The sequence below is a fragment of the Sminthopsis crassicaudata genome, chromosome 1, assembly GCF_048593235.1.
Source record: "Sminthopsis crassicaudata isolate SCR6 chromosome 1, ASM4859323v1, whole genome shotgun sequence".
Taxonomy (NCBI): Eukaryota; Metazoa; Chordata; class Mammalia; order Dasyuromorphia; family Dasyuridae; genus Sminthopsis; species Sminthopsis crassicaudata.
The window spans coordinates 65,863,264-65,890,256 of record NC_133617.1 but is presented as its reverse complement, the minus strand read 5'-3'; the positions used below and the strand labels follow the sequence as shown (position 1 = coordinate 65,890,256).

The 26,993-nt window shown below is 38.5% G+C and overlaps 1 long non-coding RNA gene across 5 annotated transcripts; it reads right to left on the bottom strand.

Moving 5' to 3' along the window:
- Positions 1 to 1,180: 1,180 nt before the first annotated feature.
- LOC141565394 (uncharacterized) lies at positions 1,181 to 26,159 on the bottom strand. 5 transcript variants are annotated; one of them, XR_012489009.1, is made up of 6 exons: positions 25,881 to 26,159; positions 24,650 to 24,765; positions 21,927 to 21,978; positions 19,475 to 19,578; positions 17,756 to 17,807; positions 1,181 to 1,586 (listed from the first exon to the last, which is right to left on the bottom strand). It is a non-coding gene; the product is annotated as an uncharacterized LOC141565394 (long non-coding RNA). The 5 variants fall into 5 exon arrangements; XR_012489013.1 differs by having other exon boundaries at positions 24,650 to 24,711; positions 25,881 to 26,157; XR_012489012.1 differs by having other exon boundaries at positions 24,650 to 24,762; positions 25,881 to 25,906.
- Positions 26,160 to 26,993: the final 834 nt, after the last annotated feature.

Here is a 26,993-nt window from a genome sequence, read left to right as displayed (position 1 = left end):
ATTGTCATTTCTGTTATATTGGTTTGGCCTATTCATGAGCAAGTAATATTTTATTCATCTATTTAGTTATGTCTTTACTTGTGTGAAGTGTTTTATAATTCTTTATTTAGTTCTTATGTATCTTGGAAGGTAGACTCAAATATTTTATGCTGTCTGCATTTATTTTAAATGGAATTTTTCTTTCTCTCTGCTGGAGTTTTTTAGTAACATATAGATAGAAATACTGATAATTTGTGTAGATTTATTTTGTATCCTATGATTTTTTCTAAAGATGTTAATTGTTTCAACTACTTTTTAAATTTAACTCTCTAGGATTCTCTTAAGTATCTATCTATATCTATCTATCTATCTATCTATACTATCATAGCATATTCAGAAAGTGATAATTTTGTTTTCTCATTACCTCTGGTTATTCCTTCACTTTTTGGGGGTCTTATTGCTATAGTTAGAATTTCTACTAGAATATTGAATAATAATGATGATACATGGACATCCTCGTATCACCTCTAATTTTACTCTAAGGCATCTAGCTTATCTCTATTTCAGATAATATTAGTTTTAGATAGAAACTATTTTATGAAAAACTCCATTTATTCCTATGCTTTCTAACTTTTTAAATTAGTTTTATAATTATAATTTTTTTTCACAGTACATATGCATGGGTAATTTTTTTTTTTTTTTTTACAACATTATCCCTTGTATTCACTTTTCTAAATTTTCCTCTCCCTCTCTCTGCTCCCTCCTCTAGATGACAGGCAATCCCATACATATTAAATGTGTTACAGTATATCCTAGATACAATATATGTCTAACTTTTTAAAAAATAAGAATGGATGTTATATTTTGTAAACACTTTTTTATTTATACATTGAGATAACTATGATTTTTTTGTTACTTTTTACTTTTGCATGTTACTTTTTGTTACTTAATTAAGCTGAGAGATCTTAATATTGACATATTATTTTTTAAAAATTAAATTACAATTATCAAAAATGCTGTTGTAATTAAAGTGCAAATTAATTTTAGAACAGTACTGAGTTCATTGTAGTTTTTTAAATTAAAAATAAATAAATAAATAATATTAAAATTACTGTACTATGGTGGCATGGAAAATATTTTAAGAAAGGTTACGTATGCTAAAAAAAAAAAAAAAAGTTGGAAAAGAGTGAAGAAAGCATTAACTTTTAATTATATTTTATTTTTCCAAATACATGCAAAGATAGTTTTCAACATTCACCTTTACAGAATTTTGTGTTCCAAATTTTTCTTCCTCTTCTCCCCATTCCCCAAGATAGCAAGCAATCTGATATAGGCTAAACATGTGCAATTCTTCTAAATATATTTCCATGTTCACATTGTTGCACAAGAAAAATCAGATCAAAAGGGGAAAAAATAAAAAACAAGCAAATGAACACAACAACAAAAAAAGGTGAAAATATGTTTTGATTCACAATCAATCTCCGAAGTTCTCTCTCCAGATGTGGATGGCACTTTGCATCCTACAACTGTTGGAATTGTCTTGAATCATCTCATTGTTAAAAAGAGCCAAGTCCATTACAGTTGGTCATCCCATAATCTTCTTGTTGCTGTGTACAAGAGAACATTAGCTTTTAAGTTATGGATCTGTTTCCAAATCCTAGATCTGTTGCTTACTACTGATGTGTAATTTGAGTAAATCACTTAACTTCCCTCTGCCTCAATACCTTCTTCTGTAAAATGAGTAGAGTAGATGAGATGGCATCTAAAAACCTTAAATCTAACCATCTCAGGGGCAGCTAGGTAGTGCAGTGGAAAGAGCACCAGCCCTGAAGTCAAGAGGACCTAGGTTCAAATTTGACCTCAGACACTTAAGACTTCCTAGCTGTGTGACCCTGGGTAAGTCATATAACCCTAATTATCTCAAGAAAAAAACCAAAAACTAATAATCTCTGTGGTCTATTTCAGCTCTGATATTTAATGAGTCTGTAACCAAATAACTCAGGAAAAGTCATCTAATCTCTTAGCTTTAGTTTCTTTAGTTTCTCTACCTGTTGCATGGACTGTTCTATCTATCCAATCAGTCAATCCACAAATATTAAGTACTCATTGTTTGCCAGGTAAAAAGCAAAAATAAGTCTTAGTCCTTAAGGAATTTGAATTCTAATGGAAGAAACAACATATGCATAGATAAAGAAGAGTAGTCTAAGTAGCAGTTGGGGAGATAGGGAAGGCTTTCTGCAAAAGGTGGCCAGACTTGAAAGAGTTTTAAATGTCAAATAGAGGCATTTAGGTGGTCCTAGAAATAATAGTTACTGGAATTAATATTAAGTAGAGGAGTTACATGGTCAGACCTAAGCTTTAGCAAAACCACTTTGGCATCTGAATGGAGGATGGATTGCAAACACTTGAGTAAAGAAATTATTTTAGTCTTAAGAGAGACGTGAGGAGGGCCTGTACTTTGCTGAGTAGTAGCTAAGTGAATAGAGAATGGAAGACTCATACAAGTCAGGTGTTGAGGAGATAGAAACAAGATTTGGCACCTGAATGAGTATATGAGGTTGCCTGGTGAGGAGACTAGTGGTATCTTTATCAGTAATCTGGAAATTAGAAGAGATGTGGATTGTGTGTGTAAATGAGTTCTGGGTGATGTATAAAAAGTTTGAGAGACATAATTTCTGGGTAATTTTATTATTCATGGTAGCATAGAATTAGTAAAAGGAGTCAGTGATGTTCTCAAATGACAAAAACTTCTTTCCTAAGGGTGGCAATTGACTGGTTAACAAGTAATAAGAGAAAATATTATGATGAGACATGGACCTCTTCTAAAGAAGAGCTTGGTTATATAACTTTGATCATGTCATTTACATCTAAATTACCCCAAATTTCCAACAATCTAGACAAAAAATTTGGTATTGATAAGATTTAGATTTAGGGAACCAAAATGAGATTAGGATTTCTGGTAGTCAGGGAGTTAAATGGAGAGGCAGGTTCTCTAGTGGCAGGTTCAAGGCTCAGGGAACCAAATGGAGAGGTTTGGCTCCCCTGCAACCTCTTGGGATTCAGCGCAAGAGTAGGGAGTTTTGGGGACTTCCTTCAGGCGGCATAGAGCTTCTCTGTAAAGGAATTTACAGACCCAAAAATCTAGATTGATAAAAGAGGTTTATTATGGGGATTGGAAATAAGGTTAGAAATCCTGACAAGAGAGGCATAAAGTCTAGTTAGGGAAATAAGTAGGGGTAAAGAGAGGATAGCATTGGAAAAGAATATTCCAGTGTACAGAGGACCTTGACATAGCAAGTATGGCATAGCTGGCATGTTTACAACCTCTGCAAAGAGAGGATTTTAAATTGGCACTTTTATAATAAGAGTTTTAGCTACAAGCTGAAGGGAACTCGTGGGTGGAGTTCTACAATCTGGGATTCAGCTTGAGCTGAATTTGAATAGCTGAATTTGAATAGAATTAAATGAATTTTAGGACTGTACTGAGCTCACTTAGATAACAAAGAAGAAACTGTGTGTCTGAGGGGTCCCTCCCTGAGGCAGAGTTGAAGGAGATTTTCTCCTTGAATGATTTTTAGAGTTTTGGAGTCCCCTCTTCAGAAGCAGTGTCATATTTTATATTCTTGGGCTCAAAGATCACTGAAGATGGTTACTATAACCATGAAATTAAAAGACCCTTGCTCCTTGAAAAAAAAGGTATGGCAAATCTGGACAGCTTACTAAAACTGAGACATCATTGCCAACAAAGGTCCATTATAGTCAAAGCTACTATACATCCAGTAGCGATGTATAGCTGTGAACATTTCCCAGTAGCGATGTAAGGAAAGCTGAACACTTCAGAAACAATACTTTTGAGTTGTGGTACTGGAGAAGACTTCTTAGACAGTTAGATAGGAGATTAAATCAGTCAGTACTTAGAGAAATTAATTCAGAAATGAATTCCAGTGAAGGAAGATGAAATACTGAAACTAAAGCTTAAATACCTTGGCCACATAATGAGGAGACAGGACTCACTGAAAAAGACCCTGATGTTGGAAAAAAGAAGAGAAAAAAGGAAAAGGACAAAGCAGAGGATAAATTGGATAAATAATGTTATAGAAACAATAAACATGAGCTTAGACTGACTTCAGGTCATAGTGGAGGATAGAAGGGCTTAGCATACTATGGTCCAAAGAATCATAAACAGTTCAACATGTCTGAACAACTGAATGAACAAAATCAGTGCCTGACTCATATATTAGCAAACCACCATTCTATATCATTTCAAATATTCTCCTCTTTGTTCTAATATAATATATGCTCCTTGAGGATATAATGCTCCTTTTTTTTTTTTTTCTATCCCTAGTACTTAGCACAGTTTCTGTAACATAGAAGGTGTTTAATAAGCATGTTGGGGGCGGTAGCCCCCTTTGATATTCCTTGCTTAATCTCCAACTTCCTTTGGGCTAGTTTTGGTTTTCAGCCCCCATTCTAATGATCTGAAATTCCTTTCTGGGGAGAGACTGAAAGAGATAACAATAGAGAATTTTTGTCTTATTTACAATAATAAGAAAATTCCTGTCTTATTTACAACAACAGAGAATTCTTGTATTATTGACAAATATCTCTGGAACCTCTTGATAACATCTCTGTGCAAACATTGTTTTGATGACTCTAGTTATCATGTATGTATATAAGGAAGGCTGAAAAATGAAATCTTTGCATTTGGTGTATACCAGCCAATGCCCGTCAATTGACGTCCCCTTTTGCAGGCAGATTTGGTCTTCCTGAAGGCCAAATGCCTGTCTATCCCTTTACTATCAATACTTTGTTTCCATACAGCATTAAGTAGCAAATTCATTTGCTGCCCACCCCGCCCTTGGTTACTTTGGGGACGGAAGGAGAGAGAGAAAAGGAACTGACCCATCTCGGTTAGAATCTGTTTACTCCTCATCAAGCAGTTATTGATTCTTCGTGGAAGAGGCAGCTTTTTTTTGCCAAAGTTCATTACTCTGTTGCATCTTTGAGCCCCTGGTCCCTTCTATCTTCCTCTAGAAGCTTACCTTTCTATCACTCATTCAATAAGCATTTATCAAGTGCTTCTATATACACTGTTAATGTATTGGGAATACAAAACCAGACTTAGTTAAATGCTTTCTTAAAATGGAACTAAATTTCCCTGATCTTTTTGCCTAGTAAGGAATTCTATAAAAAAAAAAAAAAATTAGATAGGCATGTTCTTAATGGTCTCATGCTGACTTCCTTTGTATTCACTAGCCATCCTTTTAATAGTATTTTCTAGAATCTTTCTATGAATCAAAATCAGGCTCAGTGGCTTATAATCTGCTGATTCTGATCACTTGTCTTGTTTGTAGATCAGGATATTTTTCCCTTCCTCAAGTTATCTGTCTTGCTCCTATTTTCCTGATCATTTAAAAGTTAATGACAATGGCTCAGTTATCATTCCCACCAGTTACTTCAGTATCTGCCATTGATTTCTGTAGCAAATTATTTGGATGCGCTGAGATGAGTAAACATTTATAAATGAAAGTAAAAATGTCTGTCGACACACATGTGTATGACACACATGTAGACATGTCATATACAATAATATGTGCAATGTGTAAGACTATGTGATGTGTTCCATAAAATATGCAATATATGTTCCACACACATTTGTATATGAAAAAATATATATAGACATACATATAGATAGATTCATTTATTCCTCCAGCTTTAGGGCTGGCAAGAGCAATTAGAGAGGAGATTATCATAAGCAACTAGTTTCCAAGTGTAGACAAAGAGTGGGGTAGGGAAAAAATTTGGCAATTTCCTCTTTTTGATGATACATTCTCATTGCTATGGGAACCAGATGCAACCAATATTTTTCTTTGAAGGACCCATTAAGAATTACTAAATAATAATAAGCTGTCTATGACAGAAGAGGAAAGTAGCAAAAATGCTTGCCATTCTTTGATAGGAGCATTTTGGTTTAAGTGCTCTGGCCTAACATTTCTCAGCATTCTTTACCCTCCACTGCTCTCATGCTCAGAGTTGCCTGTGGTGTATCCGTGAGGTTAAGCAGCATTTTCTCAGTTGAAAACAGGAGTCTACTGATATCATGACAATACTCATTTGCTCTCTGCATTCCCCCTTTACAAGTATGTTGAAAAGGAAAACTGGACTTTAGAGTTCAGAGACTGCAGTATTGATCTCAACTTCTGCATGGCAGAGATTTCATTGTGTAACTTTGGGCAAATGACTTCTGCCTTGGCCTTTTCAGCTTGGCTTCCTTCTTGAGGTAACTAGGTGGCATAGTGGATAGAACACTGGGTTTGAAGTCTGGAATATCTGAGTTTAAATTTGAGTCCAAATTTAGGATGCTAGACAATTCCTTGCTATGTGATCCCTGGCTGCATCATTTTACCTCTCTGTGTCTCAGTTTCCTCATCTGTAAAATAGATGGGTTAGACTTCTAGGATAAAATTCCTTCTAGATCTGAATCCATGATCCTAAACTTTCCCATGCATTCTGTCCTCCAAATTGGATAACTCTCTGCCTTCACAATGTGTTTTGAATTGTCCATTCTCTTATGCTTTTCCCGATCTTTGGAATACCCTCCTTCCAGCTCTTTCCTGTCCATCCTTTAAAGCCCAACTCAGATGCTATCTCTTTCATGAAGCCTTCCCTGATCTCTCTGTGAGATTCAATGACTTAAATCTCCCATAGTACTTTATTTTTTTTTAAAGAACAGCTCTTGGGGCAGCTAGGTGGCGCAGTGGATAGAGCACCAGCCCTGAATTCAGGAGGACCCAAGTTCAAATCTGATCTCAGACACTTAACACTTCCTAGCTGTGTGACCCTGGGCAAGTCACTTAACCCCAGCCTCAGGGGAGGAAAAAAAAAATAAAAGAATAGCTCTTTATTTTCAAAATACATGCAAAAAAAATTTCAACATTCACTCTTGCAAAACCTTGTGTTCCAAATTTTTCTCCCTTTTCCCTACCCCTTCCCCTAGAAAGCAAGTAATCCAATTTATGTTAAGCTTGTAAATTCTTCTATATATATTTCCACAGTTATCATGCTGCACAAGAAAAATCAAATCAAAAAGAAAAAAATGAGAAAGAAAAGAAGCAAGCAAACAACAATGAAAAAGGTGAAAATATTATGTTGTGATCCATATTCAGTCCCCACAGCCCTTTCTCTGGGGGCAGATGGCTCTCTTCATCACAAGCCTGTTGGAATCGACCTGAATCTCATGTAGTACTTTTGTTTGTAACTCTTTAATGGACTGATATCTAATATTGCATGTTATCTATTGTAACATGCTCTCCTGGCAGTTACAATTACTAGACTGTCCTAGACCCACCAGAGTACCTTTGACCACTGTCCTTTGCAGTGTGAACTCTACCCGGCTCGCCTCCTCTGAGGCCTTCAAAGGTCTCTGGTCACAATCTCTTAAATCTATAGCTTAATAACCGGTAGCGCACTCAAGGACAGCCACGTGTAATCTTAAAAGCCTTTATTATACCTACTCACATAATGCCCTAACTGATGCCCTGACTTGTTGGTTCCCGAGTGAACACCTGGTCAGAAGACCCACGTGTTCACTACCAAAACCCTTACCTCTTTTGGCTATCCATCTTGGCTTGGCCACCCAGGCTAGGAAGCCAAGGTGAAGAACGCCAGGTTAAAAGAGACCACCTGCTGCCTGCAGTGGGCTTACATAGGGCCTGTGAGGTCACACACACAGCCAATCAGCGAGAGAGTCACCCATTACGAAGCTATCTCAATATGGCCAGGATCCCGCCCAAGGGCAGTCCTAATATCCACAGAAATTACTTCCGGGCCTCAATCTCCCGATTTGCTGTGGCACCCATTTAAAGGCCCCTTACAATCTATGTGTTGGAATCTAATGCATCTACTAACTAAGCTCATTGAGGGAAAGGGCTTTGCTTTTTTTTTTTTTTTTTTTTTTTAAGTTTTCCCTAACACTAGGTATGGGGCTGTGTAGTAAGCCCTTAATATTTATTGTGATGTATATATATTTTTGGACAGCTTAGTGATGCTAGAGCAACAGATCTCAAGTCAGGAAGACCTGAATTTCAAACTGGCTTCAGTCACTTTGGGACAAGTCACTTTGCCTCAGTTCTCCCATCATAAAATGAGATGGAGAAGGAAATGGCAAACCACTCCAGAATCTTTGTCAAGAACCCCACCCCCCAAAAAAAAGAAAACCCCAAATAGGGTCAAAGAGAATTGAATAAGATTGAAAGGACAACATTCCTTGTCTTCCTAATTATAGTTAGTTCTTTATATACATCCATGTATTTTCCCTAGGCTCCAGAACAGGACTTTGTGCTAAGTGAGCATAAGCAAATATTTACTTACTTAAAACATATCCTTTATAGGGGAATTAAAACTTAGCACAGGGCTGGCCATCCATGTCAGGAGATGGAAACATATCATTTTGCCTTGTACCAATGCATATAGTGGGTAGATGAGTTGTACCCAGAGTTGCATGTTCTCCTTTTGTGTGCACACATGTATGTCAAAAGCTGATGCAAACAAAGGTGAATGCTCATCTCCCCCAGGCTGTGATTCATTTTAAAGCTACTAGTCTGATATAGTGAGGGCTACTGAGGATGATATCATAGGTCAATTAAGTTTCCATGAGGCTTCCTGACAAGAAAATTCTAAAAATACTCTTAATTTTCTACTTCATGTTATCAATCCAGGGGTCAGTCTCAAGATTCCATTCAGCCCCTCTAGGGAACTTTAGCCATATTTTTTATTAAAGTGCCTAATGATAGCATTTCCTGCTTGTTAACAAGCTATCAGGGCTTTGGTTAGTTGGGAAGAGGGTTTCAATCTGTCTGGAGCAAATGTGAGAACTGGAGAGTAGCACTAGATAACGTTGAATCAATGCCCCTCAATTTTTGTTAGAAAGAGCTTGGCAGTCTGCTGTCCCTCCCAAGCAGCCTCCAAATTTTCACAGATCTAATTTATTCCTGACTGTTAACATTAGTCACCCAGGATGTGGAAAGGAGAAAATGGAGGGAGGAGAGGATAGCTAAAGAAGAGATGAGAAAAAAGGCTGTGGATTTAAAAGGTCTCTAAGACAATGTAATAAAAATGAAAATTCTACATAAATTCATTCATTGCTATACCAAATTACTGAAAAATTTTTTATGGAGATGGAAAAAAAGGACAAAATTCATTTGGAAGAACAAAAGATTAAGATAATCAAGAAAATTAATGAAAAAGAAGTGAAGAAAGTGGCCCAACTGTCCCAGATCTCAAAGTGTTCCAGAGCAGTAATCATTAAAATATATTATCATGGCTAAGAAGTAGAATGTCAAATTAGTGGAATCGATCCGGTTCACAATACACAGTGATAACTGACCATAGTAATTAGTGTCTGATAAACCCAAAGATAGCTTTTGGGACAAGAACTTAACTTTTTGACAAAAACTACAGAGAAAAATGGAGAGTAGTTTGTCAGAAATGAGATATAGATGAACATCTCCCATTGTATACCAAGATCAGGTCAAAATGGGTACATTATTTAGACATAAAGAATGATACCATAAGCAAATTAGGAAAGCATGGAATAGTTTACCTGTTAGATCTAAGGATGAATTTTGACCCAAAAAGATAGCATTATGGAATGTAAAATGAATAGTTTTGATTACATTAAATTTAGTGGAGTAAAAATGATAAATTTTTGACAAGAGGCAAAGCCTGGGCTTTGAATAAGGAAATAGGAAGAGAAAAACCTTATAATTTGGTTATTAATAATTTCTCTCAGTTCCATATCATTAGTCATAGAATTGTAAGAGCTGGAATTTAGAACTGAAAGGGATCTCAGTGGTCAATCTAGTCTGAACCTCCTCCCCCCATTTCAAGTAGTAAATAAATTCAGTAGTAGCTCCTTTTCTATGGAAACAATCTTATATCTGTTCCTTGTCTCCAAGGGTTCAGTGATTTTTCTTTCCCTCTCTCTACTCTGTCTTGTCCTGCCACCTCAATGTATTAATTCATTGTTTTAATGTATTTTGTTTTTTTATTTAATGTATTAATTCATTTATTCTTTGTTTTAAAATTCAAGTTCTTTGTCTTAAAATGGTTCATTTCATGTTCCCTAGTAACCTGAAAAGTGAGAAAGATCTTAATTAAGACCCTTTACCTAAAATCAATTAGTAGATTAAGTGCAGAAGTCACTGGGCCTTGGCAGAAATGCAAAAATGACACATGGTGCATATCAGTGCAAAAATATCTCTGTTCTCCATTTTTGCTGGAATCAATGGCTTTAGCCTTTAGCCACTCTTGCTAGTAACTCCCCAAGAGAGCTACAATAGTAGCCTGTAGGAGCCTTGAATTCCATCATTCTCCCTTGCTTCTTCATCTTTTCATCTCTTTGTCAACCATAATAAACTTTTATTAATTTCTTTCCTAATTTACCAAGTTTGCTTACCTTGTATTATTTATCTTGCCTTACTTTCTCCTCCTTGAATCTTTTTCTTCCTCTTCCTCAAATTCTTTCTGCTTCACTTATTCATCTACTCCCTATTCTTTCCCTTCCTTTAAATTACTTCTTCTGTTTTTCTTTCTCAGTTCCTTCTCCTATGCTGCTTTCTCCTTCTTCTCTTTATTTTCAGGTCTTTTTATTCTAGTCCCCTTTTCAGTTGAAGCCCTTCTTTTTTTCCTTCCCATTCTAAAATCTTCCCATATTTCCATTCCCCCCCTCCCAATTATAATTTGTCACAATTCCCAGTCCTTTCAAATCTCCTTCACAGTAAGTTTTCTTTCTTCAACTACATCCTCTTATACAGTGATCAGCTTGACTTAAAAGGATAGGGATAAATAAAACTCATTTAAAGGAAAGCAACCACTACTAGGACTATATTCCAAAGAAATTCAAGGAAAGAAGAAAAGGACCTATATGGACAAAAATATTTATGGAAGCTTTTATCGCAGTAGCCAAAGATTGGAAACTAAATAGGTGCATTGGAGAATGGCTTAACAAATTATGATATGTAAATATAGTAGAATATTATAAAATGGACAGTTTTGGAAAAAACTGGGGAGAATGCAATAAAATGATGCAGCACAAAATGAGCAGAATTATGAGAACAATTTATACAGTAGTTGCATTATAGAGAAAAGCTTTGAAAGACTAGAATTCTGATCAACGAGCAACCATCAGCCCAGAAGAGAAGATGAAACATTCTACTCTCCTCTAGCTGGAGAAGTGATTAATTTAAAACTTTTTAAAAATCCCTCTCCCAACCCTCTATGGTTTCCCCTTTGCTGATTTAGCAGAGAACCATCTCAAATTTTACAGGAAAAGTTGAGGCTGTTCTCTATAAACTTTTATTTTCCTCTTTCTTACTCTTATCATTCAGGTGCCTTTGGCCTCTCCTTTACCATTGTCTCACATGATGAACTAGCCTTACCTCTTACCAAAGCTAAACTTCTCTTACCTCTTCAAGCCATTCTATTCTATCCTTTCTCTTCTAACAGATTGTCCCCCTCATCACCCCCAGTCTTTCACTTTTTACTTATAATCTTTATTTTTTAAATAAAGTTTTTCTTTATTTTCAAAACATATGCATAGTTTTCAGCATTCATTCAACCTTGCAAAACCTTGTGTTCTAAATTTTTTCCCTTTCCCTTCCCCTACCTCCTCCCCTAGACAGCAAGTAATCCAATATATGTTAAACATGTACAATTCTTCTATTAAATATTTCCAGTTATCATGCTACAAAAGAAAAGTCAAATAAAAGGGAGAAAAATAAAAAAACAAAATGAAAGCAAACAAAAAAGTGAAAATACTATATTGTGATCTACACTTAGTCCTCCAGTCCTCTAAGTGAAAATGGCTCTCTCCATCACAAGAGCATTGGAACTGGCCTGAATTACCTTGCTGTCGAAAAGAGCCACATCCATCAGATTTGATCATCATATCATTTTGTTGTTGCTGTGTACCATGTTTTCTTGGTTCTACTCACTTCACCTAGCATCGGTTCATGTAAGTCTCTCCAAGCCTTTCTGAAATCTGCTGATTGTCATTTTTTCACATTTTCAATCTCTCTCTCACTATTAACATTTCTTTAAAATATGCCCATGTTTCCCCTATCTTGAAAAAATCTCACTTGATCTTTCCATCTCTCTTAATTATATAGTCTTATTTCTCTTCTGCCCTTTGTAACTAAGCTCCTCAAAAAAGCTATCTACTATAGGTGTCTCCACTTTCTTTTCTCTCATGCTCTTCTTAATCCCTTATAATCTGGCTTCTGACCTTATCATTCCACTTAAACTAATGATCTTTTAGTTGCTGTTAGTTGCCAGTGGGCTTTTCTTTCATTGGCTAATAGTATTTTATTTTTTCCAAATAACATGCAAAGATAGTTTTCAACATTCATCTTTTCAAAATTTTATGTTCCAAATTTTTCTTCCTCTCTGACTCATCCCTCCTCCCCAAGACAGCAAGCAATACAATATAGGTTAAACATGTGCAATTCTTCTAAATATATTTCCATATTTGTCGTGTTGAAGCAGTAGGGAAACTGTGTTCCTTTTAAGATTATCACTTTGAAACTGTGTTCCCTTTTGATCTCTGATCCCTTTGGGAGTCTCAGACCCTCCTGAGGAAGGCATATCCCCCTAGATAAGTTGTGTCATTATTCAATTACAAATCTTGGTCAAAAAGCACCCTTTTTATCTTTTGAGGATGCCTGACCTTTTGAATTCCAATTGGAAATCTGGGCTGGATACCAATAAGCATCTAGGCCTGGGAATTTTGGCTTCCTTTTCAACCTAAAACCTGAGCCTCAAAGATTCTTTTTTAAAGGACAGTTTCTGAACTCACTCTTTGCAGAAGGTCCAAAGCAGCTTGCTCTGCTTGTAGGACCCTGCTCGTTGAGAAGGTATCCTCTTCTCAGTGCCAGCCTCCATTTCCCTAATAGGACTTTGCTATTAAAGAAGTCAGTCTCTTAGCAAAACTGGCTTCCTATCCAACAATAAACTTCCATTTTTGCCAATTATTCGGGTTCATGAATTCCTTCACGAAGAACCTATACCAATCAAAAGAGGATTTTAACAACTCTCTGACTACCACTAAACTCATCAATGCTATGCAAGAAAAATTAGATCAAAAGGTGAAAAAAAAAAAAAACACAAGAAAGAAAACAAAAAGGAAACCACAAAAGGTGAAAATATTATGCTTCAATTTATATTGTCTTCATAGTTCTCTCTGGATGCAGATGGCTCTATTACAAGTCTATTGGAATTGCCTAAAAAACAACTTCATTGTTGAAGAGCCAAACCTATCACAGTTGGTCATCACATAATCTTATTACATGGACAATGTTCTCTTGGTTCTACTCATTTCATATAAATCTTTCCAGGCTTTTCTGAAATTAGCCTGCAAATTAATGCAAATAACAAACAATGGGTTTTTCTTAATCCTCATTCTCCTTGACCTCTCTTTAGCCTTGGACACTGTTGACCGCTGCTCCTGGATAATTCTTTTCTCTCAAGTCTTTGGGACTTTCTCCTGGTTTTCCTACTACTTCTCTGACTGCTCCTTCTAGATCTTCTTTGCTGGATCCTTTCCCAAATCACATCCATCAGGATTCTGTCCTAAGTCCTCTTTTCTTCTTCCTCTATACTATTTTACTAGGTGATCTCATCAGCTTCCATGGACTTAATAATCACCTTATGATTCTCAAATCTATCTTTCCTGACCTAATCTCTCTGCTGGCTTCCAATCTTGCATCTCCAATTGCCTTTCAGACATCTCAGACTGTCCAGTAAAATCTTAAACCCGGTAAGTCCAAAACAGAACTCATTATATTTTACCTGAAACCACATTTTTATTACTCTAGAAGGCAACACCATTCTCCCAGTCCCTCAAGGCTGCAACTGTGAGAGACAAACTAGGATTAAGTTTCCACAGAACAGTTAAAATTCAATTCTTCAGAAACCTTGAACAGATAATTTGAAAAATATTGAAAGCTAAGTTTCCATAGAATGTAAGTTTCAAGGTAATGTAAGATAATAAGTATCTCAGACCCATGAACTTTCAGAAAAAGAGGCTCATTTGGCTCCAAAAATTCTGATAAGGGTTTAGAAACTGGTTTAAAGCAGAGATCAAAGGCCTGGAGAAGGTGCTTTCTTAATGAGGCTCATGTATAATATCTTTTCTGCCCAGGGGGGAGCAATAACACAAATCTAGACACAATGGGGTGGGGAAGAGGACATTCCTAGGACATCCCAGGACTGTTCCTCTAATCAAGTAAAGGCTAAATGAGAAGGGACAGGGAGGGGACTATCCTAGAAAAGCTTCCTCTACTTCTATAATGGAGCACTCCCTCTAAGGGTGTGTGTGTGTGTGTGTGTGTGTGTGTGTGTGTGTGTGTGTGTGTGTGTCCACCCAATTCACTTGAGAATTGAAGGCTTCATCCTTCAATCTCTCAATCTTTTAATAAAACATCACAGACTTTGAAATTGAGTCTGGGGTCTTGTTTCTAGCACAAGCTAAGAGTCACTTTGGACTCTTTACTCTTTTCTCCCTCATACCCAAACTGTTAATAAGGCTTGTAAGACACACACAATATAATATTATATATCCTAATATACAACATATATAAAATATACTTATATATTTGCCATATATATATTATATATATATAAAATATATACTGAGATCTCACTCCAGTCCATTTCCACTTTCTAAAGTGATTTTCCTAAAATGCAAGTTCAATCATGTCTCTTCCTCTCCCTCCCCAAATATTAAATCACTTGCTTGTCTTTGAAATAAATAAGCTTCTATAAATTATTCTTCTTCTCATTCTACTGATTTCCTATTATTTTCAGGATCAAATACAAAATATTCTGACATTCAATGCCCTCCATAATTTAGGTAACCTCTTATTTTTTCAGTCTTCTTACAAACCTTATTCCTCACCCTAAATTCTTCAATTCAGAGATTATGGCCTCCTACCTATTTGAATAAACAAGACACTTTATCTTCCTGCTCCATGCATTTTCTCTGGCTGTCTCCCATTCCTAAAATGCTCTCTTTTCCACTCAGACTATTGACCTCTCTGCCTTCCTTCAAGTTCCAAGTAAAATTCCACTTCCAGAAGCCTTCTCTAATCTCTCAATTCTAGTGTTTTCATTCTTTTGATAATTGTTTTCCATTTATCCTTTATAGAGTTAGCATTGTAGGAAGCTAGGTGCTGCAGTAAATAGAGTGCCAGGCCTAAAGTAAGAAGACTCCTCTTCTTGAGGTCAAATCTGGCCTCTGTTATTAGCTATGTGACCTTGAGCAAGTCACTTAAGCCTGTTTGCCTTAGTTCCTCATCTGTGAAATGACTTAAGAGAAATCGCATCTCTAGTATTTTTGCCAAGAAAACACCAACAGGGGTCATGAAGAGTCAGACATGACTGAAAAATGACTCAACAAAATAGTTTGGGCACAGAGTAAGCATTTAATAAATGTTTATTTAATTGAATTGAGAGCAGAGGAAGATATACCTTTTCAAGTATGGTCATTGTAGGAATTTGTTTTGCTGGATTATGTATGTTTATGATGAAAGTTTTACTTTTATTATCATTTTTGTTGGTTTGTTTTTTGAGGAGGCAGTAGAAGAGACAGATTAAAAAAAAATCATAAAACTCATGGTTGCCCCTAGAGATCTTTTATTTTATTTTATTTTTGCAAAGGCAATTGGGATTAAGTGACTTGCCCAAGGTCACACAGCTAGGAAGTGTTAAGTGTCTGAGACCAGATTTGAACTCAGGTCCTCCTGACTTCAGAGCTGCTCTCTATCCATTGCACCACATAGCCGCCCCACCAGAGATCTTTTAAATGGAGTCAGGATTAGCATTGTTCAGTACTGTTGTTGGAGTCATCCTTGCCTCCTCACTTTCTCAGTCACCTAAAATTATTGTTTGAATAACAATAACTGAACCTATCACTTTTATCTCCATCACATTTCTTATATCCACTCCTTTCTCTTTATTCACTCAGATACCGCCTTAATCCAGGTTCCCTGGCCTGTACAATTCCCATTTGTCTTCTATCTTTAATCTCTTCTCATTCTAATCCATTCTCCATTCAGATACCCATGTGATTTTCATATAGCACAGATCCCAGTGTGTTAGTTCCATGCTCAATAAATTCAGCTGCTGATTATCTCTAGACTCAAATGCAAACTCTTCTTTTTGTCACCTAAGGCAGCTTGTTTTTAGTATGTCTTTCTATACTCATTACACATCCTTCTTCCTGACTTTCATGGTTCAGCCAAACCTGACTTTCTTGTTGTCCTTCCCATATAACCTCACATTTCTTATTTCCATGCCTCTACACTGTATCCTCCACATAAAGAATTCATGCCCTCATCATTTCTGCCTCCTTCAAAGTTCAGCTCAAGTACCACCTCCAGGTATTAGGGTTGTCCCCCCCTTGTCCCCCCCAAATATATAACATATTTTCTTTGTATGTGTTTGGCATCTACTTACATGGATACATATTAAATCCCCTGGTAACAATGTAAAGTCCTTGAGAGACAGGATTTTTTCTTTTTTGTCTTTATATTTCTAATGCCTAGTATGGTGCTGACCATATATTAAACACTTAATAAATGATAGATTGATCAATATATAAGTAGTCCTTTTTTTAACATGAGAAATTAGAAATGAAAACCTCCCTACAACGAGAGTTATAAATCAATCGATGAGCATTGGTAAGTGCCTACTGTGTACTAAGTTTAAAAGCCTAGATGACCAAAGGAATGAAGGTATCCTTAACACGAATAGCAGAAGTTAAAAAAAAAAAAGGGTGGGTTGTAGAAGAAGCACTGGCTGGGTGAAGGGGGAATTGGGGAGAAGCTGAATTTGATTTTGGATATGTTAAGTTTGTTACCCATGGGACAACCAGTTTGAAATATCCAGTGGGCAGTTAGAGATAAAGAAAGCTCAGGATTGAGACTAGAGTTGAATATAGATCTAAGAGTCATCTACATATAGATTATAATTAAACCTATGGAAGCCAATGAAATCACCACATCAGTTAATAAACATAAAAAAGTACATACTATGTACCAAGCAATATACTAAGCAAGCACTGGGAATACAAAAATTGAAGTCAGTCATTGCTCTCAAAGAGTTCCAACGGGCAAAAGAGGTTCAAAAAGAAGGGACAAGGTTTGGGGGTGCACACAGGAGGCCCTACCTGGATCATAAACTAATAAAGGAAGAAATGAAGAGGTAAGAGAAGCAAGAGAAAACAACATAAAAATCCAGAGAGGAGAAAATAACCAGGAGAGGTGAGAATAGCCAAAGGTTATTATGGAGAAGTCAAGAAGAATGAAGATTGAGAAAAAGCTAACAGATTTGGCAAGTAAGAGGTCACTTTGGAGAAACTAGCTTCAGTTGAGTGATGAGACAAAGTCAGATTACAGAGTTGAAGAAGTGGATGGCAGAAAAAATAGAGACAATCAGTGAAGATAATTTCTAGGAATTTGTATGTGAAAAGGACCTATTTGGCAGGTGCTAGTAAGATTGATTTTTTAAGGATAGGGATGTGTCTGTGTTTGTAGACATAATAGCAGCTACAAGTGGAAACATTCTGAAGATTAAAGATAGAAAAGGAATTCAATCTGTTGCAGAAGAGGGTTCCCCCTCAGTGGAAATCTTCAAACAGAACCTGGATAACTATAGGATGGGCAGATTATAGAAGGAATTTTTGATCATTTATAGTTGGACCCAATGGTCTCTGAGGTACCTTCTGATTCTGTGGCATTGATATTCTCCTTTCTGTGTTTCCATTCTTCCTTCTGAAAAATGAACAAATTGGATAAAATAGGGAGTTTAAAGCTATGCTCTGAACTCAGTTTGAAATTCTATATTGCTTTGGAAATTGATACAATTCCTCATTCTTTCTTAGAATTCTTGCCATCATTTCTCACAGTGATGCTATACTTATAGTTTATTATAAAGAAATCATCTCTTACCTCCTCTGGCTGCCAGCTTGTCCCCATCATGTCCAGCTTGTATAGATGTAGGTTAGGGTCCACGCTATAAGGCAGGCTGTGTTTTGTTGTCTTTTTCATAAATTAGAACAACAAAATCACTAGTCTTCCATATAGCATTTGACCAGTATTAACTCAGATCAGCCCAGATACAAAAGAAAGAGTTTGTGATTTGGGGCTCAGTAGCAATGTGAGCTCCAATTTTGGCTTTTACACTTACTGCTATGTGAACTTTTCAAGCTATTTCTCTTTGAACCTTTATTTTCTCATCTATACAATGGTGATGCTGCCCATAATACTCATGTACAAAGTCATTGAAAGGAAAGAATTCTATAAACCTTACAGTTCTAGTGAAATGGAAACTATTATAGTTGGTTTCCCACTAACCTTGTTTCAGTGATACTGTGACAGCACTAGTTCTTTCTTCAATTAGATTCTTTCTGGCCATCATCTCTGACTCCCCTCACCCACTTTGGTGATATTACACCTCTTCCAGGCATTCCTAGCTTTCAGTTTCTGCTTAGTTCTTTAGCTGGCTAGGAAATAAATGAATAGTCTTGTTTTTCATACTGGACCACTGATTCCAAGTTGTCTTCAGCAATCCCATGCTGAAGATTTAGAAATATGATTATTAATTTCAAGCCCCTAATGAGTTGTTTTTCTTAACAGTTTTTGATTGTTTAGCCAATCAATCTCTTTCCTTTAAATACCTTTATACAGTAGGCCTATGCTTTTGACTAGCCCCTCTGGGAAGGCCATGATAAAGACTCTTTTGTTAACAGGTCTCTTCAACACACCTGGGCTCTCCACTGTTTGTGTTCTGCTATAGCCTTATCAAGGAGGGGTGACCAGAGGAGAATCACTTACTTTCCCTTGAACTTTAGTTTGCATCTATAAATGGTAATAATACCAGGTGGATTGCCTACATCAAAAGGAATAATATAAGGAAAGGGCATTATGGTATAGAGGGAAAAGCCTTAGGCTTAAGATCAAGAAAGTCTTGGATTTGAGTTCCATGTAATTATAAACAAATTAATTTATTCCTTTGAGCCTTAGCTTTCCCATCTGTAACATATGATTAATAATTTCCTTTAGCATCCATCATACCAAATTGTTTTGAAAGGAAAGGCAGAGGAGATATTTCATACATAAAACTCTTTATGAACCTTAAAACAACTATATAAATATTGGGTATTGTGATATCTAAAAGTACCATAGAAATAAATTATTATAATAATGATCATTATTATTGTTGACCTTTGTCCCTTGGTCATCTTTCTTCATTAGACTATCTCTGAGAAAGGACAAAGCAAGGAAAGCGCATTAATAAAACTTTTTGAAAAAGCCAGAATAGGGAAAGCATTAATAGAATTGCAGAATGTGAGTATTAGAAGAGCCCTTAGAAATCACTAGGTCTACCTCTTATAGAGTAGAAAACTGATTCTTAGAGAGAGGAAAGAATCAATACTTACTCAGGATCACACAGCCGGTTAATGGAGAAAAGAGATGTAGAAGGTTCCATTTTGAAATTGTGATTTATCTAAATGGGATCTTAATTCAGTCATCAGGTCCATTCCTGGAAAAAAAAAAGGAAAAAAAAAACTTAATTCTCTTCCTTTCCACTTTCCAACCTTCCCCACTCCCACCATATGCTATAAAAACAATTACTTCCAATATCTGCATTTAGAAGCACCAGATGGACAGGCAGACAGTAGCCAGCTTTCTAAAAGGCTGAGATGGGGAAACTGGGAACTTTAAAGGCTGTTCTGTACTGAGCTGCACACACCTAGATAACCCCATTAGCTTGTCACCTGGTCTAGGGGAGCATTATCTACTGGATCAAATAATGGCATCTGGACAATCCCAGTCAAGTGTTCTTATCAACATATCTCTCTCCATCTGGCCAGATCTGTGGTACAACAGGCAAATAAAAAGTCATTAGAAAGATAGTCTGGAGAGGAAGGGAAGAAAGTAGCTGGGTTACTTCGTTTTTTCCTTGAGTTTTTGTGAAATCAAGAAAAAAAATGTGTCAACATGTCCATCTCAGATTTCCATGCAATCTAACTTCAGTAAAGGGAAAAAAAAAACAAATTCTAATATAGAATCAATATTAAAGCTAGAAAGTCTTAGAACAAAGAACAAAACATAAAATGTGAACACTAGGAGGGCCTTAAGACTTGAAAAGTGATAAATACCAGGACTTGGTAAATAGAATATGAGAGTTGACCTTACTACTTAAATCCTGGTTATTTCCTTCAGTTTTCAGGTAGGGAAACTGATATATACAAGAAGTTATTTTCCTAATTCATAGACTGAGGTCAATATGAAGGCTAGGACTAAAGTCTTGCTCTTAGCAGCTAGTTCAAGACCCTTTTTACTACACTGGATTAATTCATTGAATAGACTATTCTTTGCTCTTCATTTTATTTTATATCTGATATCAGCTCTATTTCAGGGAAATGTTCCCTTTCATATCCTAAGGCAAAGAGTAGCCATATTCATTCTTCATCCTTCTTTGGAGATGATTTACCTCTCAAACATTTGGGTTGCAGGATATCTTTGGAGCTTTCAAGTTTTGTCTCTTTGCTAGAGGTGATCAGTCAATCTCCCTGACTGCACTCCTCACTATTGGCTTTGTTATTAAACTAACCCATATCTCTTTGGCTCACATCCATTACTCCAGCTGTCCCTGAATACAGTGTGATTGCCACCTTGATGGCCAAACAGTCTAGATTGCTTGAACTAGGGTAATCAATGAAATTTATCTTGAGTTGGTATGTGACAGAGAAAGAATGCTTAAGGCTCATTCCTTAGAGATGCTAATGAAAAAGGACCATAATGATTAGGATGCATGGAAGAAATATTCACCTAGGTTTGTTAAGGAAGAAGTCTGGTGATAAAGGGGTGCAGATTAAGGAATTTTAAAAATGGAGATGGATGGGAGGAGAAAAGATAGTTTTAGATAGACAAATGAAATAAAACTCTGAAATTTCTTCCTCCTCTGAGAAGCAGTACTCTCACACTGCTTTGAAAGCCATCACTTTAAATGTTGGTTATGGGGTTACTGTGGAATTTGAAGTCTCCTTTACCTTAGACTAATTTTGCTTCCCTATACATCTTTTAAGTGTCTGTCTCATATCTGAACGGAGATTCAGCTTATTAGCTCCTATAATATTAGAAGTTATGAAGCTGGAGGAAGAACATTTATAATTATTTCTCCCTTTCAGAAAGTCCTGAGAACAGTTCAGAAGGAGACCCTATGCATTGGGTACAGACGACCCACTCATTAAGCAAATATTGATCATGCCTACAGATCACTCAGTTACTGACTTTAGCAGGTTTGCTATTTAGAAATGTGAGATAAAACAACTGCAAAGATGCATGAGGTGCAGAGGAATACAGTAGAAAAGTTGACAATGATGATAACCAGCATTTAATTAGAACTTTAAAGCTTTCAAAGTGCTTTACATGTTATCTTCTTTGAGAATTACTAATGAATTAGTAATGCCATCCTCATTTGGCTGACCAGAAAAGTCAGGTTCAATTACTTGCCTATTGTTACACAGTTAGGAAGTGTCAGAGCTAGGATTTAAAGTTTTCCTGTCTCCAAGCTCTCATGGTTTTCTCCATTATTCTACACTCCTAAATTTGAGGATCAAAAGACCTGGGTTCAAATCCCAGTTTTAACACATTGCACTTTGACATGGCTGACTCTGAAAAAGTAACTTTATTCTTTGAATCCTGTTTCCTCCATCAGTAAAACTAGGAATTACTAATTACTAATATAAGATCTCGGAGGCCTGGGTTCTATTCCTGGGCTCTGGCACTTTGTTAGGCAAGTCACTATACATTTTTGGGACTCAGTTTTTCCTATGTAAAATGGAGAGGGGAGGTAGTTAATTGTTTAGTGCAAGGTTTCTATACCTTTTTGTGTGTGTGTCCTGAATCTTTTTGGCAGTCTGGTGAAGATTGTGGTCTTTTCAGAATCATGTTTTCAAATGCATAAAATAAAATGCACAGGATTAAAAAAAAAATCAATTACATTGAAATACAGCAAGAAAATTTTTTAAAAGACAAATTCATGAACCCAAGGTAAAGAACTGTGGGCATAGTGGAAAGAACAATAGTTTGAGTCAAAGGAGCCCAAGGCTGGCCCTAAATCTTGGCCCCCTCAGTTGTCCTCTCTGAGCTCAATTTCTTCATCTACAAAATGAAGACAAAATTTTACCTACCTACTTTATAGGAGTGTTGTAAGGAAAGGGCTTTGCATTTGCATTTGCTATTAATAATAATAACAATAAGCTTTGCTTTGTCTGCATCCTAGCATTGACATGGTGATGAAAAGAAAAATTAGATTTAGGAGGCCCAATAGTGTCTCAAATATATAGTTTCTAAGATCTATAATTTGTCAAAGCACTGACAGTAGGAGGGAACGGGGAGAGATCTTCAGAAATGCTGGCAAAGACTCTCTGATAATTTTAAGATAGGCTGAAGTAAAATTTCTTTGAAGTCAGAGGACTTAGGCTCAAGCCTTGCTTTGTTAGGTAAAGTGAAGGAAAAGGGGAAGCCTTTTCTAGCACTAAATCCTCTAATTGTGGAATATTTTCTCATTTAAACATGAAGCCACTACAACACCTTCTCCAGAGCAATCCCTAGGGTCAGCCAATTGACTGGGGAGGAAGATGAATAAGGAAAAGATAAGATTCTTGCCATCCCAGGAGAGATACACAGAAGTTAAGGGGTATACACTCAGCTCATTGCTTACAACCTTCTAGTGGTTTTATTTTTCCATTCCCAATCCTTCTGAGGCCACCTTTCTTCACTTTCTACCTTCTTCCCTTCCTCTAGTAGACATTCTTGGCAGAAGGGACATGAGACAATCAGGGATCTCCTTGGGCTTGTAGATTAGTGGTGAGTGATGCTGTCTCCCTTAGGGCTGGTTCTAAGGAACTGGAAATACTTGTTTGGGTCAGGGTGGGGTAAAGAAGCTGATGGACAGAGTGGTTTGGAGTACTGAGTTTGCTATCTCCTGCTTGTCTCTACTTTGCTATGTCCGACTACATGGTGGACTCCTTGTACATTCTTGAATTCCTTGGTACCCAATGTACACTTCATCTTTTCCTGAGTCTAGGTGCACAAAGTATCTCTGTATGCCTCTGTCTCCTTCTCTTTTACAAGGGCTCTTTCATTTAGAGTGCATAGTTTGGCAGAGCAGGCACTGACCTGAGAGCCAGGATGACCTGTGCTCAAATCTCACCTCAGACAATGGTAATAATGGAAAAATCCCTTGAAATCTACCTCAGTCCATCAAATTAGATTTGATGGCATCTAAGCTCTCTTTCGCTCTAAATCAGTGAGTTTTTGAACATTAAACCTTCACATCTGTGACACTGGAGGAGCCTGGGCTCAGGGTTGAGGCAGGATGAAAGGAAGTATAGAGCATCCTCAGAGGCTCAACTCTTATCTTCATCCCTATTTGGGTACTAGGGATGAGAGACTCATTTGCTATTTTCCTTCATCCTCCCCTTCCATAAGCAAGCAAAAGCATGGAATCCTGGGAAGTTCTAACCTAATTTGCGCCCTGGAATTCACAAAGTGGAAGACCCTTTTACCTCTTCAACTTCTCCCTTTGATTGGATGGCTTCTCCCAGAACCTTCATTTAAGGAGGCACCCAGGCCAGCCACCTGTCATTACTTTCCAGGTTGTACTGGGGACTTTATCATGCTTCCATAGTGGGTATCCTTGTGTCCCTCCATACCTTTCTGCTGCCTTATAAGTGTAAGCCCCTTGAAGGCAGGGACCATCTTTCTCTTAGCATCTGTATTCCCAGTTCAAATCAATGTTTATCAGAGCCTGGCACTTAGTAAGCACTTGTATAAATGCTAGTTGATTGATTGATTCATTCTGAACACCTGTTGAGGATTCTCCCCTTAAGGTTATGGGCTCGGAGCCCCTGATGCGAGCACTGCTCATGTCTCTCTCCCCTGATTCGGCCTTTAGCCTGGGTCCATGGTTTTTGTGGTGTATGTTCTGGAGGAAGGAAGCAGGGTCAAGGGCAAGTTCAGCTTTGTTCCAGCCTTCTCATTGTTGGATGGAGGGAAGGAGTTATAGGAGTAAGGACTTAGTTCTAGAGTGCGGGCCCTCTACGAGAAACAGAGCAGGAAGCGCCAATGAAAACGGACACGGGCTGTGCAGTTGGTGGTGACTCCCCCACTGAATAGACAGAGCTCTCCCTGCCATTCCATGAAGTGAAAGCTGCTCCCATCACTACCCCCTTAACTCCGTTTTAATGGGTTGAAAGCGGAGGACTCAACTTGCAGATATTGGTATTCCTTCACTTTCCCTATCCATGAGAAGCTTCAAGGCAACCTAGTCTAAACTCACGGAGGTCTAGAAGACAAGAGACTGTAAAGAGCAAGGTCAGCCTTGACCCTGGGTCCTTGTTTCAAGTTCATTGTTCTTTCCCTCGCCCTTCACACTAGAAACGTAACTCCCGGGGTTTCCTCAGCCTAGAACTCCCACGGCTCTCCAAAGCTCAGCCCTCCGAAATCGCGTAAAATGTATTTGCACGAACTCTGGCTGTCCCAAGGGGGCGCTACACACAGAGATTGATCAAAAAAGAGAGAGAAAATCTAATTGGGCTTACCTGGTGGGCATGGCGTCCCCCTTGTTCTTGCTGACGGAAGATCAACTAGCTCTCTCCTGCAACTTCAGTGGGCACCCTAGTTAGATAAGGCGGGCCCTACGAGGCAGGCTTAGCTGCTGAAACAATCAGGCTCTGTTGGCTCTCCATAAAGGCATGCAGGGTGAGGGGCTCAGGAAAGCTCCCGCACACACGCTTAACCCTCCTACTTAAGTGTCAGCGGCCCCTCGGTTCCTAGAACTCTTCCACACAAGCTGAATGCAGCGAGTTTGCTCTGAAACTCTTGAGCCCTGCTCTCTGTACTGGCAGGGAGTGAAGGAAGTTAACTTTGGGGAGTCCACTTTTAGCTGATGGGAATAACGGTGTCGCTATCTCCTCCTCCAGCTCAGCGCAACTGGATAGGAGATCGCGGCACCTGGTGAGTTCTAGAGAAGATAGGTGTTCTAGGTGCAGATACACTTCCCCCAGCTCCGCCCCGCCCCAAGTCCCCGCCCCGCCCCCTTAGTGGCTGGGGCTGAGCTGGACCAAAGAGTAGGGACTGAGAACTGTCCCGAAGCTGGTTCTGAAGCACCGGCTTCACTTCAGCTGGGAGCGCCTTACAGTGTTCTGTGCAGAAGAATCTGGCTTCGCCGCGGATCAAAGGGAAGGTGGGGAGCTGTCCGGATTCTAGTGCTGAAGCGCTCTGCCCTTCTGACAGTCCTGAGTCTACCGTCCCTTGCCTTTTCCCGGGAGAGTCCGGCACAATCCAGAGCAGCGTTCCGAGTTTGCAACTGTTCGGACCGAATCCTGACTCCTTTCCCCAACCTCCCGCTCCACCCTGAGGCTCTATTCCTCATCGCCCCAGATTCTGCTCGCCCTTCCCCCTCCCCCGTTTGAAATGGACTGGCAGGACCCCGTGGCACCGCTTTAGAGCCGAGTCAAACCTATTTCTTCCTCTTAACGAACTCCGGGGACTCTTACCCGCGGACTGCTGCTCTCTGAGTTTCTTCTCACTTCCTAGCCCACACCCCAGGGCGGAACCAGTTCTACAGTACTAGCAGGCGCTTCGCCTCTCCTAAGGACCATCAGTGGATACCCTCCCAGGGCGTCTTACCCCAAGTCCCCATCACATCCTAGACCGTCTTCTGTTGCCTTGGTATCCCCACGCCCGTGGCCTCTTCAACCCTTCCCCACCCGTCTCTCTTTACTCCATTTCCTGACCCCCCACCCTTTACTCCCAGCCCAGCGCACATACGCTCATCTCCAAAGCTTCGCCAGCAGTTCCAGGTGTAGAAACTATCCAGGGCTCCGGCTCAGCTCTTTTATAGCTCTTGAGTAAAGGCGGAGGGAAGAGGGAAGGTGGAGTCCTTGGGAGGGGATTATCGATTTGGCCAATCGGACCCTCCCTTGGAGCTCAACTTCTCAGATTACATCATAGAAAGTAGCTTCCTTTTCAAAATACAAGAAAACTACTGGCTGGACATCGGAGAAGCAAGGAAAGTGGGGGAAGGGCGATCTGTACTTCGCCAGGGGGCGCAAAGGTTAGGGGGTGTTTGGTTCCAGGATGTCCCATTCTTTCAGCCTTTTCCTTCGGAGGCCAGGGTGTGCCTGGCGCAGGCGCAGGCCATCACCTTTGTCTTTGCTCTTCTTTACCTTCCCCACTTTACCTTCGCTCCAGCTGTCAGAAAGCTCGGGGATTTGGGGAAGCGCGGAAGGCAAAGCCATATTGGGCACACGCCTGCTCTCCTTTAGTCCAATGAAGACCACAGGATTTAGAGCTAATAGAAATGACTCCCTCACAAGGGAGCATCAAGATCCTGTCTTTTTTTCACTTGAAAGTGGGGATACCGTGAACCAGAGGAAGTCTTCAGCCCTTCTCCCCAACCCCTTATGCTTCCACGAAGTTCTCTGCTATGAACTCTGCAAAAACCCATTCTCCTTCTAGGACTCGACTTTCTCATCTGTAAAAGAATGAGGTTAAATCCAATCTCTAAGGTCCTTTTTAAATGTTAATTATGTGATTCTGGGCAAATCACTTGTCTTTTATAGCCTCGATGCCTTTATTTGAAAATATGGATAATGGTTCTTGCCCTACCGACCTCACAGAATGGTACAGAGGAAAGCGCTTTGTAAACCTGAAATTGCTATAAAAATGTGAATTGTTCTCCTCATGGACTCAGGATTTCATCATTCTTTCCTTTGTCATTCCCACGTAGCCAATCAGTAGCCAAGACGTGTCCTTTCTGCCCCTGCAACATCTCTCTCATTGGTCCCTTCACTCCTTTTATTCCTATAGCAACTGCTCTGCTAAAGGCTGTCACTTTTTTTTTTTTCCACCAGATTATTGTAAAATCCTCCGACCAACCAT